Source organism: Zosterops lateralis (genome assembly GCF_965231275.1).
Source record: "Zosterops lateralis genome assembly, chromosome: 1".
Taxonomy (NCBI): Eukaryota; Metazoa; Chordata; class Aves; order Passeriformes; family Zosteropidae; genus Zosterops; species Zosterops lateralis.
Genome location: NC_139762.1, coordinates 129,197,369 through 129,208,929, shown reverse-complemented (window position 1 = coordinate 129,208,929; position 11,561 = coordinate 129,197,369).

Genomic DNA, 11,561 nt, shown 5'->3' with positions numbered 1-11,561 from the left:
CCAGGTGATTTTTCCAGCCTCAACCTAAACCTAATACTTTTGGGAGGCAGTTGATTAGTCACAGAGAGGGACTAAACACAGCTCTAATATGTTGAAAAAAGCATATTTTCCCTATATTTCCAAAAGAAAGATGTTCCCAAGAACCTAATAGGCAATGTGATTTGCATTAAATGCAACATATTAGTCCCCCTTAATTTAACTAGGAGAGACAGTATCCTGTTTTCAATGTCCTATTGTGGTTCCTATTGTGGGTATTATTTATCCCAGTAAATCATAGCAGGGGGCTATTTAATCAGCAGAAACCAAGCTCAGAGTTTGCAAACAGACCTTAAAATAAAAAATGTAGAAATGGGTTAGACTGAGCAAGCAGCTTGGCATTCCTTAACACAGAGGCAATTTGTTTTCATAACTTCTGTAGCTACAGCCTCTCACCCTCAGCAAATAAGCACCAATCAACCTGCAGGGAATCATTAGCTTAAAACAATTGCCAGCAGATTTCTCTCAGGTCTCGGGAGTGCTGAGGATTGCAAAGCTTATCATTTGGCATTCACTGCATCCTTAACCTTTCCAGAGGCAGCAGAAAGTAACAGAGAGCCTTTCAAAAATCTTTTAATAGCTGCTTTCTCTGTATGTGTTTACAGTGACCATAGCTGTTGCAAAAAGCTTTCTAAAGTACTCCAGCCCTCCCTGGAGGAAAGGCTGGCTGGTGCTGGGCATTGTAATAGCAACACATTGTTTCACAGGTGCAAAGTCACTCTAAAACCTTTCCTTTTCCTCTCTCTGGAGACCAGAGCTGGCTATAACTCTCTGCATCTAGCAGTCCAAGTCTGGTGTCATTCCTGCAGGTGTGGTTTCAGCACAGTGCATGGGGCTGGGAATGTGGGGCTGGGAATTGCACTGGCAGCTCACTAATGCTGTGACTCTGCACTGGGGACTCTCTCATTAGAATCACCATGTTGGCTAAAGAGTAGCATTTTAATGACATTTGCAGATGTCACTCAAACCATGGGTGGCTTTACTTATTTAAAGAGGGCATTTTGGCTACATGGCTTTGTGCACATGATGCTTTGTGCCTTCCAAAGAGTGGTCCTTGAGAACATTTCCCCCTGGTGAACAGAAAAGTCCAGATCCTCCATAGCAGCTTTACTTAGTAAAGCTGAGGAGTAGGGACAGCAGGGACTAGTTTGTGGCTTCTAATCTTCTGCTGTACTCTGGCTTCAAACTGAGTTGGAGAAGCTTAATACCATTTAATGCTTTAACTCCTAAAGGATTCACTAGAGGACAAAGCACTCCGCCCACCCTCTTACTTTAATACACTTATTCATGCTATGTGCTTATGTGGAGAATAAAGCTGAAAATCTGATCCCTAAAAGTAATGGAAATATGATTTTTTTTTTTTTAATGCACTGTTATTCCCATGTAATTCAAGAACCGGGATCTCTGTGCAACATTTATGCTATCTGTGCCAAAGAGCAAAGTTCCTGATCTCATCATTCCTCAGCTGATGGATTGGCAGATGCAGCTTTTTTTGGCACATGCTTTTTTCACACAGGGCTGAAAAAAATCAGTAACCTTCATTCACAAAAGCAGGATCTTCAGACTGTAGTCCTTGTAATTTGAAGCATCCTTACAGAAAGCCTGTGGTTCTACAAAAAGACTTCTGTTAAAGCCAAGAGATCCATTTCTCATTTGTGATAATCAGTATCTCCACCATTACAGATGATGCCTTGAGAGGCTACCTAGAACAGAGGCTAGACAGTGTTAAAGGAATAAAGTCGGTATTTATTTAAAAGGCCTTCAAAAGACACACTTTGGGCAATACAAGAACCTGGCTGAGGCTACACCCAAGACAGACAATGGATTGCAAGTTTTTCACACTTTTTAAAGTTTTGGTCTATTTACTTATTTGGATTAATTGTCCAATTACAGCTTCAGGTTATGAAGCCCCATCCTCCCAAATTACTCTCCTCGATTTGCTGTTGTTTGCACTTTTTGCGCCTGAAGCTGCAATGGTGTCCTTGTTTCTCAGCTGGACAAGGACTGTTTTGTCTGACTAGACTGTGAGGAGAACTTGCCAACACTTCATATGAAGTTCAGAATTATATATTACTGCAGTACAGAATCTGGATAATATGGAAGCTAAAACTTAAGGCATCACAGTTACACCTGTGAACAAAGCAACAGGAGGTCTATGATCTCTCTGCTCCACAACTCAGGAAAAAGAAAAAACTCCACCCATGCGTTCAGTGGTGCAATGCAAGGTGTGGAAAGGCTTCTTTCATTCATTTTCCATGCATGTGCATCCCAGCAGCATCCTTCCCCAACATTCCCAAACAGTGTTTCACAAGGTGACCAGTCCACTGCCTGTTCTCATGCAGCTGCAGGGAAAGAGACACAGAACCTGATGCACTAGACCTTTCACTGCTAACCTGACTTCCCAGCCATGGAGCAGTGACAGAGGGGCTACTGTCTGCTTCTGTCTGAGTAACTTTTAAAATTGTATCCTGGTCCCAACCACACAGACATAAGGAAACCATACAGTTGTTTGTGGGTTAAGTGGAACACACTGTGTTGGAATTTAGACAGGCCCTTCTAGTTTCAGCCAGAAGCACCCAGGCAGTTGCTGCCTTTGTGAAAATACTACAGAGCTGACTTCTACATCCCACACTATCCTGTCAACATGACTAGCGGACATCAAGCTTTTGGGAAGAGCCCAATAGACCACCCTTCTGTATTGGTCAGATCAATCAGTAACTAGATTTTGGCTTTTTTTCTAAGTTTTTCATCCATATACTCCTTCACATTTTCCTGCTATTTTTTCTGTATTTTATTTCTAAAATATTACCTTTACCATGGAATTCTGCTTCAGGTTTGTTAAGGCTTTTTATCAGAGAAAGAGAGCCCTTGACCCAAGTCTTCTGGGGGGCTATCACTAGAGCACAAGAAGCCCTGGGTCAGCACCCAGGAAGGTGGGTCAAAAGAAAGTATATTCAGAGGACCTCCCAACTGAGGCTGGGACTTATTACAGGATGATTAGAAGGACCAGAGGCGGGAAAAGGGATGGACCATGGTTGTTTTGGAGAAACAAGCATTAATAAACAGAGGGATAAAGAAATAAAAAGAGCTGGTTGCATGCAAATCTGTGGCTGGTCATCATATTTGTTGGGTCACTCTGCACCTGACCAGCACAGTCCTTCTTATCTTCCTATTAACCTCCATCTCTGTTTACTGGGGGGGGAGGGACTCTTTTCAGCATACACGAGTGTGTGTTGACATCTAAGTGCCAGCAACTAGATTTGAATCACAAGTTACAAAGGCCCATGTGCCTGGGGTGCCAACAACCCCAGCAAGTGAAGGTTGTTGGCACCAATGTGCCATTGCTAGCTGTTGTCAAGCTGGACAAGCCAGCAGAAAGAAGTGGCCTGGGAGCCAAGTATCAAAGTGGCCATAAGCCTGGTCTGGGTACAGGCATATCTGTGAGACCTGGAGGAACTGGCTACTGGAGGCACCAGGAGATCCAGGTGAACTCTTGAAGAGACCATGGGCTCTCAGAGCGTGCAAGGGCACGTGTGTGTGTGTGTGCGCAAGTCTCTGGGTACAAGGCAGCTGGAGACAAGAGGGTGCAAGGGTGAGTTGCTGGGTACGCTTGGTGTCTGACCTTACCAGGGATCCATGGTGTGCATAGGGGACTGGAGGGACACGTGTGTGTCTGTGAGAGATGGACATGGTCCTGACCCTGGCCTACACTCTGCATATAAAGCATCAGCTGAGTAACTAAATTGAAAAGCACCAGAGACTGTTCCTGTTACTGAACTCAGTCACAGTAACTGTAATGTAAGAGTAACCCTCTTTGTACCCTGAGTCTGTGCCAATAAACACTCCTAAACAGTTTGGAGGCATGCTTTGGGATGTAGGTCAAGTTAAAGTTTGCTTGCAGTCATCCTTTTTTGGAAGCTAAGCAAACCTAAGGCCCCTCCTCTGCCAGATAGTTTCAGTGCCCAAGATTTAGCCTGCACACATTTAATTTAATGACCGAGCTGTAGGCACAGAACCCTTCCTTGGGTACTGCACCTTTCACCTGGCCACTGAGCATGGTGCCCCTGCACCAAAAACTTCCGGGTATCATCCTGCCTGGACTGTGGTCACTGGTCCTTCTCCCTACCCAGGTCAATGCAGGATCAAACATTCAGCTATACCACCCCACTCCAAGAGGTGTTGGCTCATATTTCTGCTCCCCCTGAATCCCTCCATTGATTCCCCCGGTCTGGAAAGTTACACTTTTTCCTATACTACCTATCAGCTTTTCTTACTCAAGATCCATAAACATCCATGTACTCTGCTCCTTGAAAGTCCTCTCTGCAAACCCTCTCTCTTTTCACAACCTCTACCCAGCAAACACTTGCAGCAAGTAGCCCATTAATGGGCTGAGCTAACACTGATTCAGGTTGACCATGACTATTTTATTATTTCTTTGAGCTGAAAGGCTTGAACTCTGCCCCAAGATAAGGAGCAAGAAGAGACTAGCAGAAGAGTAAGTTGTATTTCTTGTGGAAAGACATTTTTAACTTGCATTTGTCAGGTCTGATGTACTACAGAAAAACGAACAGAGATGCCTAATGGTGGAGTGGAAATGCTGCACAGTGTTTCTCCTCATAATGCCACATCAGGCTTCAGTGGTGCTCACCCCATGTGCCTGTTTCTCCTGAAAGGTCTCAGTGACTCCCTGCAGTGCACCAAAGTGTAGCTGAGCCACAGCCACAGTGGGGTGCCAACCATAAGTGATGGGGTGCAAGTGCTCCTCTTATCTGATCCTGCCTTCAGAGAACAGGTTGCTGCAGCCACATTACAGATCCTGCTGCAATGTGGCAGGGATGTAGGCTCTGCTGGAGAGGACATCTTCACCACATGAATATCCCTTCTGCCTCCACCCTTCTAGATCTGTCACAATTTGTTTCTCAGAACTTTTCAATGGCAGTCTCTTTACTCCTGCTATAAATTTGAGAGATTTCTAAGCAGATGGATAAAATATTTGCTAGTAGGATGTAGATAAGAGTCAGCATTGAACAACAATCGGCTGGCCATCATGACCCATATTTTACATTGTTAAGGGACTGGATTAATAAAAGCAACAGGATTAATAAAATCAGCAGGTGAAAAGCACAGGGAAATTTCACTGCTTGTGCAAAAGGGAGCATGTCTCCCATCCCAAGTGATGGTGCATTTTCTTAGGACTAGCATGAAAGTCATTCCAGAGAGCCAACAAAGGCTAAATCTTGCCAAACAAACATGGTCACTCATCTTTTACTGATTTACGAAAGCAGCTGAAGAGAATGAAGAAGCAGCCTACAGCCAGTCCTGAGAAAGCCTGTTACAAAATTACTTGAAAAATGAATGCAAGTTGGCTGGGAAATGGGCAGTGTCACAGAGATTGAACACAGGCTGTAAGTCCATAAACAAAGAGGAACAAAAGATAAACATGAACATAAAGAGCTGATGGGAGAATATCTGGGGCATGGATTGGGTGTGGGGAGGGGAGGAAAGGAGGACTAGAAATCTGCCCTAAGTCTGTTTTTATTTAATGTCTATTATGATCTGGAAGGAAGCAATAAACACTACATTCATTCCATTTATATTTGATGTAACAACTCCTATGAGTTAGAGAGGTGTTGTGTAAACCAATGGGCACAGACACAAAACATAAAGAAACCAAGACAGGCTGGAAATAACAAAATAACAGCCAAGTGGATGGGCACAAAGCAATAGTCTGCAGGAGGAGGCTCAACCTCCCATGCAGACATGAAATGGAGAGATGTGCTTATTGAAGGGAGGCAGAAGGTCCTAATAACAGCAGAGACCAACAAACTGTGATTTTGTGGAGCAGACTCATCCCAAAGGAAGCAACAGAGTAAGTATCTGGACCTATTGATTTATGAGGAATTAAGTCAATGCGACGAGTTTGGCTGTACACAGCTGAGCAGAGAGCAGAGTGTGCTCAGGCGTTAATGTTGAGACAATCTGCTGGAGGTGAGGAAATGCCCTGGAGACGTCTATATATTTTGACAGTGTAAACATCACAAAGGAGAAGGACTGATTTGTGGACTGAGGAGGTACAAGGGTCAAAAACAAGCAGAAAGAAATATAGGCTGACTCATCGACAGGGTGAGCCACACTGCCCTGTGAAGGAGCTACCTGAGGAGCGGTCTGACATTTCTTTCTCTGAATCCCTTAAAAGTAGATTGCACACAAACATATGAGAAAATAGTTTCTAAGAAACAGGTCTTTGAGAGGAGAGACTGAAAGGATGTAGAGGGCAATGGCTGCCTGGGTTTGTCTGCTAATGGGTCTTGTCTGTTGCAAAATCCTAAGAAGTGAGCCTCTCTCTGTCCTAAACTGCCCTCACAGTACAGCTGCCTGTGAAGAAAAAAAAAAAAAATCAACATAAAACCAGGGGATAGCTGAAGCAAAAACAAGAGATGAGAGAGGCCAGAGAACTAAAGTGAATGATCTGTCAGCGGGAAAAAAGTCAGAGTCAGATCAAAGACCTGGGTACTTCATATCTTAGTGGCTGGATTATTCCACAGGTAAAAGAGGAACCTGAGCTCCTTTCATCAGACTGAAGTTGAGCTCACATCTTCCAGCTGCCCAAAGACTGCCCTAACCACACAGCCTGAGACATTACCAATCCTCCCATCCATGCACTTACTCTCTTCCCCAGGAGAAGGGAGGATGCTCAGGGAATCAAAAAAAAACATTCAGCAGAAGAAAAGGGCAGGATGGCAGTTTGGACTGTGAACTTTAAAGCTGACTTTTCAGCACCATATGGATTTGGATGGCTCTGCAGGCAGGACTGGAAGCTGATTGATTAAGAGGAACTTGGCTGGTAGATATGCAGATGGCTCAGGAATTTAGGCAACCTGAGGCTGAACAGGAAAGGGCAAGGAATTTTGAGGAGTAGTATTGGTTCCAGTGTAAGTTAATCTAGCACTAATTTCTTAGAGGATCATTGTTTTAAGATGTTAAGCCTCTCTCCTGTGCCAGATGAATGTCCAAAATATACTGGAAAATCACCCTTCATTTAGATAATTCTGTTCCCCAGAGAAGTAGCTATAATGAATTATAAAATGATATTTCATGCTTTGGGCTGAAGGGGAGAAAAAAATTTATTGAAAAACATGTTTTCAAGCATAAGACACCTGGAATTGGCTTCCCAGCTGTCTGAAGAAGATAAGGACAAAAGTGAAAATGAGAAGCATTTTAATAAATCTGTGGTGAGGGAACCATTAGACTTGGCAGTAAGCTGTATTTCTTTACCTAGGTATTAGTCAGTGTTTTTGAAAAATCTCAAAAGGTTATAAATAATTTTTAAAACAAACAAACAAACAAACAAAACCCCAAATCCAATTACTCCTTACTACAGAGAGTTGTGAAGACACCCAAACTCCAGATCCTTGTGAGAAGGGAGAACTTTCACCATACAAAACCATAAAAGGTATTCAAACATCAGGTATTTCCATTTTGATTCTCCTTATTATACAGGCAGTCCATGAGTGAAACAGCCATTTCCAATTTTAATGCAAAGAATGGTTGGACAATATGTTCAGTAGGCAGGAGGTCAGTGCCAGGGCCATGCTGTCCATAGACAGCACCTGGAGGCATCAAACCACACAACAGGTGAGGCTGACAAACACCCCTGGAGATCATCTAGTCAGTCCCCTGCCCAAATCAGGGTCATGTGTATGATGATCCTCTACCAGAAACTGAGACCTCACACCCTCTCTGGGCAGCTTGTGCCAGTATTTGGAATACAACCCTTGGAATGAAAAAAAAAAAAATTATTGTGTTTTAGTGGAATTTCCTATGTTTCAGTTTGTTCCCATTGCCTTTAGTCCTGTCAGTGGACACTGTAAAGGAAAGTCCAGCCCCATCTTCTTTACACCCCCTCCCTCAGGTATTTGTGGAATAAATAAAATTATGCACATGGATAAGGCTCCATCTCCAGGCTGAGCCACAGCTCTCACAGGCTGGTCTTGTATGTCACACACTTGAGTCCCTTAGACATCTTAATGGCCGTGGACCAGCTCCACAATGTCCAAATCTCTTGTACTGGGGACCCAGCAGCTCAGACAAGTCTCACCAGTGCTGAGCTGAAGGGAAGGATCACCTTCCTCATCCCGCTGGCAATGCTCTGCCTGGTGCACCTCTGGAGTCTGTTTGCCTCTGCTGCCAGGGCACAGAGCTGCCCCACAGCCACAGGGCACAGATCTGCCCCTTCCATCCAGCAGCCCCACCAGAGTCTCCCCTGCCAGCTGCAGCCCCCAGCCTGCACTGCTGCAGACCATTGCTCTGGTGTGATGCTTTAATCTCCTTGGAAACAAAGGGATAATCTCAGTTCTGCACCCTTGATGTGTGTGCTGTGAGACAGTTCCACAGATGAACTTCTCTCTCTTGACCCTGAGGACTGGGCAAGCAAAGAGGAGATTTCAGCTAGCTATTGGGAAAGGCTTTTTAATGGTGAGGAAAGTAAATTGAAGGAAAATCGTGCAATCATGAAAATTCTGTCACTAGTGCTTAGATAAGTATCTAACAGGAAAATATTAGGCTTAGTTAATCCTGCTTTCAGGCAGAGGAGTGTATTTAATGAACCGTCAAGGCTTTTGCCATGGTTTTCTGCTGATTCACTACACAAAAATAATGGCATCAATATTTATTATTTATATTTATTATTATTCTAGGAATGGCACCTATCATCCAACACGGTGTGAAACACAGATACTTATTCCAAAAAAGGCATTTTATGGTCTTCTCCTCTGTGGGATTGTGGTGTTCTACAAACACTGACTATTATCTTCCTAGTACTCCTGAAGTTGAGAAGTATTTTTCTGTGTTTACTCATGGTCATTGAGTCAAAATTCCCAAAAGAAACCACAGTTTGGCTTCCCATTTGAGATGCTCAAGAACAGATTTTTTTCAGTATCTAAAGTATATCTTCAAATCAAATTTCTCATAATCATGAGTTTTGTGCATATCCCATATCAGATTCCAGTTGTCAGGGTTTCCAGAAAATCAGTTACCATCTGTGAAAAGTTGTGAGTTAAGTGACTAGCCCAGCATTACGCTTGGAATGAGGTGAAGTAGAATAACGACAAAATCCATAATAGCAACAAAATCCACTACCAGGACAACACTCAGTTTCCTAAACCACAGTACAATCCTTTCCTATTATGAAGTCCTCAGCCATCACTCTCCAAATTCCACAGCTTCTGCAATAAGGTAACCATGATTCATCCCACAGCAGGTCCATCCTCTGCAGTGGGGGAGAAAAAAAAAGGCAAAGAAACCACTAGTTTGTGGTCATGCAATTAGAAATTGGAAGATAATGTTCACAATGGACCTGAATAATTGCAGTTTAAGTTCTGGCGTTCCTTAGCCTTGCTTGGCAATATCATGGTCTTTTCTGGGCTTTTTTTTTTTTTTTTTTTTTTTTTTTTTTTTTTTTTTTTTTTTTTTTTTTACTGCTTCAAGTAATTTCTTAGGCCTTTACAAAAGCAAACTAGAAAGACAAATTCTTCACATAGAACCAGCTGTTTTACAGCTGGGTAAACAGCAGAGCTGGAGCTTTGGTATCCTCATCACAGTTCAGAGGGTGAGAAGAGAGACTCAGGCAGAACTGCTAATACTGATACTCTGTTATCCTCAGATGGTGTTAGCACTTGCATCCCTTCAGACATGACTCGTGCATTCCACAGGGAAAAAAGTGGCACCTCTTTTCTTGAAAAAGGTAGTCCACAGACAAATCTCCTCTTCTTACTCCAGCTTTCATCCCCCAGGTTTCGTTCATTATACAGGTACACCAGCATATTAGCTATCTTCTAGATACTAAAAAAAAAAATAAAAAAAATTTTAAAAAGTGCCATATTGTTAATGGCTACAATCGTCTCCATAGATGTTAGGGCCAAATAACCCATGATGGATTTGTAACTGGATAGGAAAGCTAAGCACCTTCTTCCTGAAACTGTGCAGAGTTCCTGTGCTGCTTTTCTGAATCTAAAATAAGAGGAAAGCATAGATCTCCATTCTGACCTTCCACAGGTTTTATATCCTTCCAATTACCCTAAACTTCAAATTTCAAATAAGTAACACCAGCCAGTAACAGCACCGTTTTACAAATATATTTTGTCATTTAAAGATGGCTGTTTTCCCATGTTAAAAATTCACAAATGTTGTAATACACATCTGTACCTACAGACCCAATTAATTTCTTCTTTTTGGCAGCATAAATCTCTTACCACAATGAAAGCCAACACAGAAGCACCAATAAAGCAACTAGATCTGAAATACCTCTGGTTGTTTAATAACTTTAGGCCTGTACATTAATGGGTCTTGGTCTCCTGGCTCTAAATATCTAGACTAACTGAAGAAGTCTTATGCATTCCCCTGCAGAAGAAAAGAAGTTAAGATTGGAAGTATTGCATTCGGGATCTAGAAGCAAAAAATCACAGGACCAATCATGCGAAATAAACTATATTATTATTAGCATCATTTAGAAGCTGTGTGAAAGATGACAAGCTGAAAGGATGTATTTAAACATGCCAAATATATTTGGGATATCTCAGATACAAACTGACTGGTTTTTGTTGTTTAGGGCTAGCCTACAAAGCAATTCAGTACACCCTAAGGCCAGAAGAAAGTATCAAATGAAAAAAGGACAAGTTTTTGTCTGACTATCACTACTTTCAGCTCCAGTGACATATGTCATAAATCCATGTAACATCAGATTTTGACAATTTCTTTGTTTCTAATGACTAGGCAAAATCCCTAAGTGAGACAACTCTAAGGAAGGCTGTCAGCAAAGACCAGGGCTGATGTAGCCCATGAAACAGCTACAACAGGCAAAGGGATCAAAATCAGATGTCACCAATCCAGTTCAGTGCTGTGGCAGAAACACCAGCCGTTGAATGGGAGCTAATGAAGCACATCTAATTGGTATTTTAATCACATCTCTGCCTCTTTTTACACTCTCAACTGATACTCATGTTACATACCTGTGCACACATTTAGTTCCACATGAATTCATTGTTGCATTTATGTGCTTAATCTCTAATATATATCCGCAGTTTCCATGCTAACCAAAAGAACATAATGTGCCCAAGAGCCAAGGAGTTAATATCTACTTGAGAAACTGAAATGCTCTGCCTAGCATTATAAATTCTCAGGAAAATCTGCACTAATACTTAGGACTTTTTAATTTAATCTGATAGAATGGTTGAGGCTGGTGGGTACCTCTGGGGTGCCTCCATTCAATCCCCTGCCCAAATCAGGGTCATGTTGTCTGTGATTATGTTCAATCGGGTTTTTGAATATCTCCACAACTTCTCTGGGCAGTCTGCGGCAACACTTGACCACCTTAGCACTGAATATTTTCATTTCTTATGTTTTAGTAAACTTTCCTGTGTTTCAGTTTGTTCCTGCTTTCTCTGTTCCTGTCACTGAGCACCACTGAGAAGAGTCTGGCTCCATCTTTTATTCATCTCCTTACCCAATTGGCTGTTTTATGCACAATA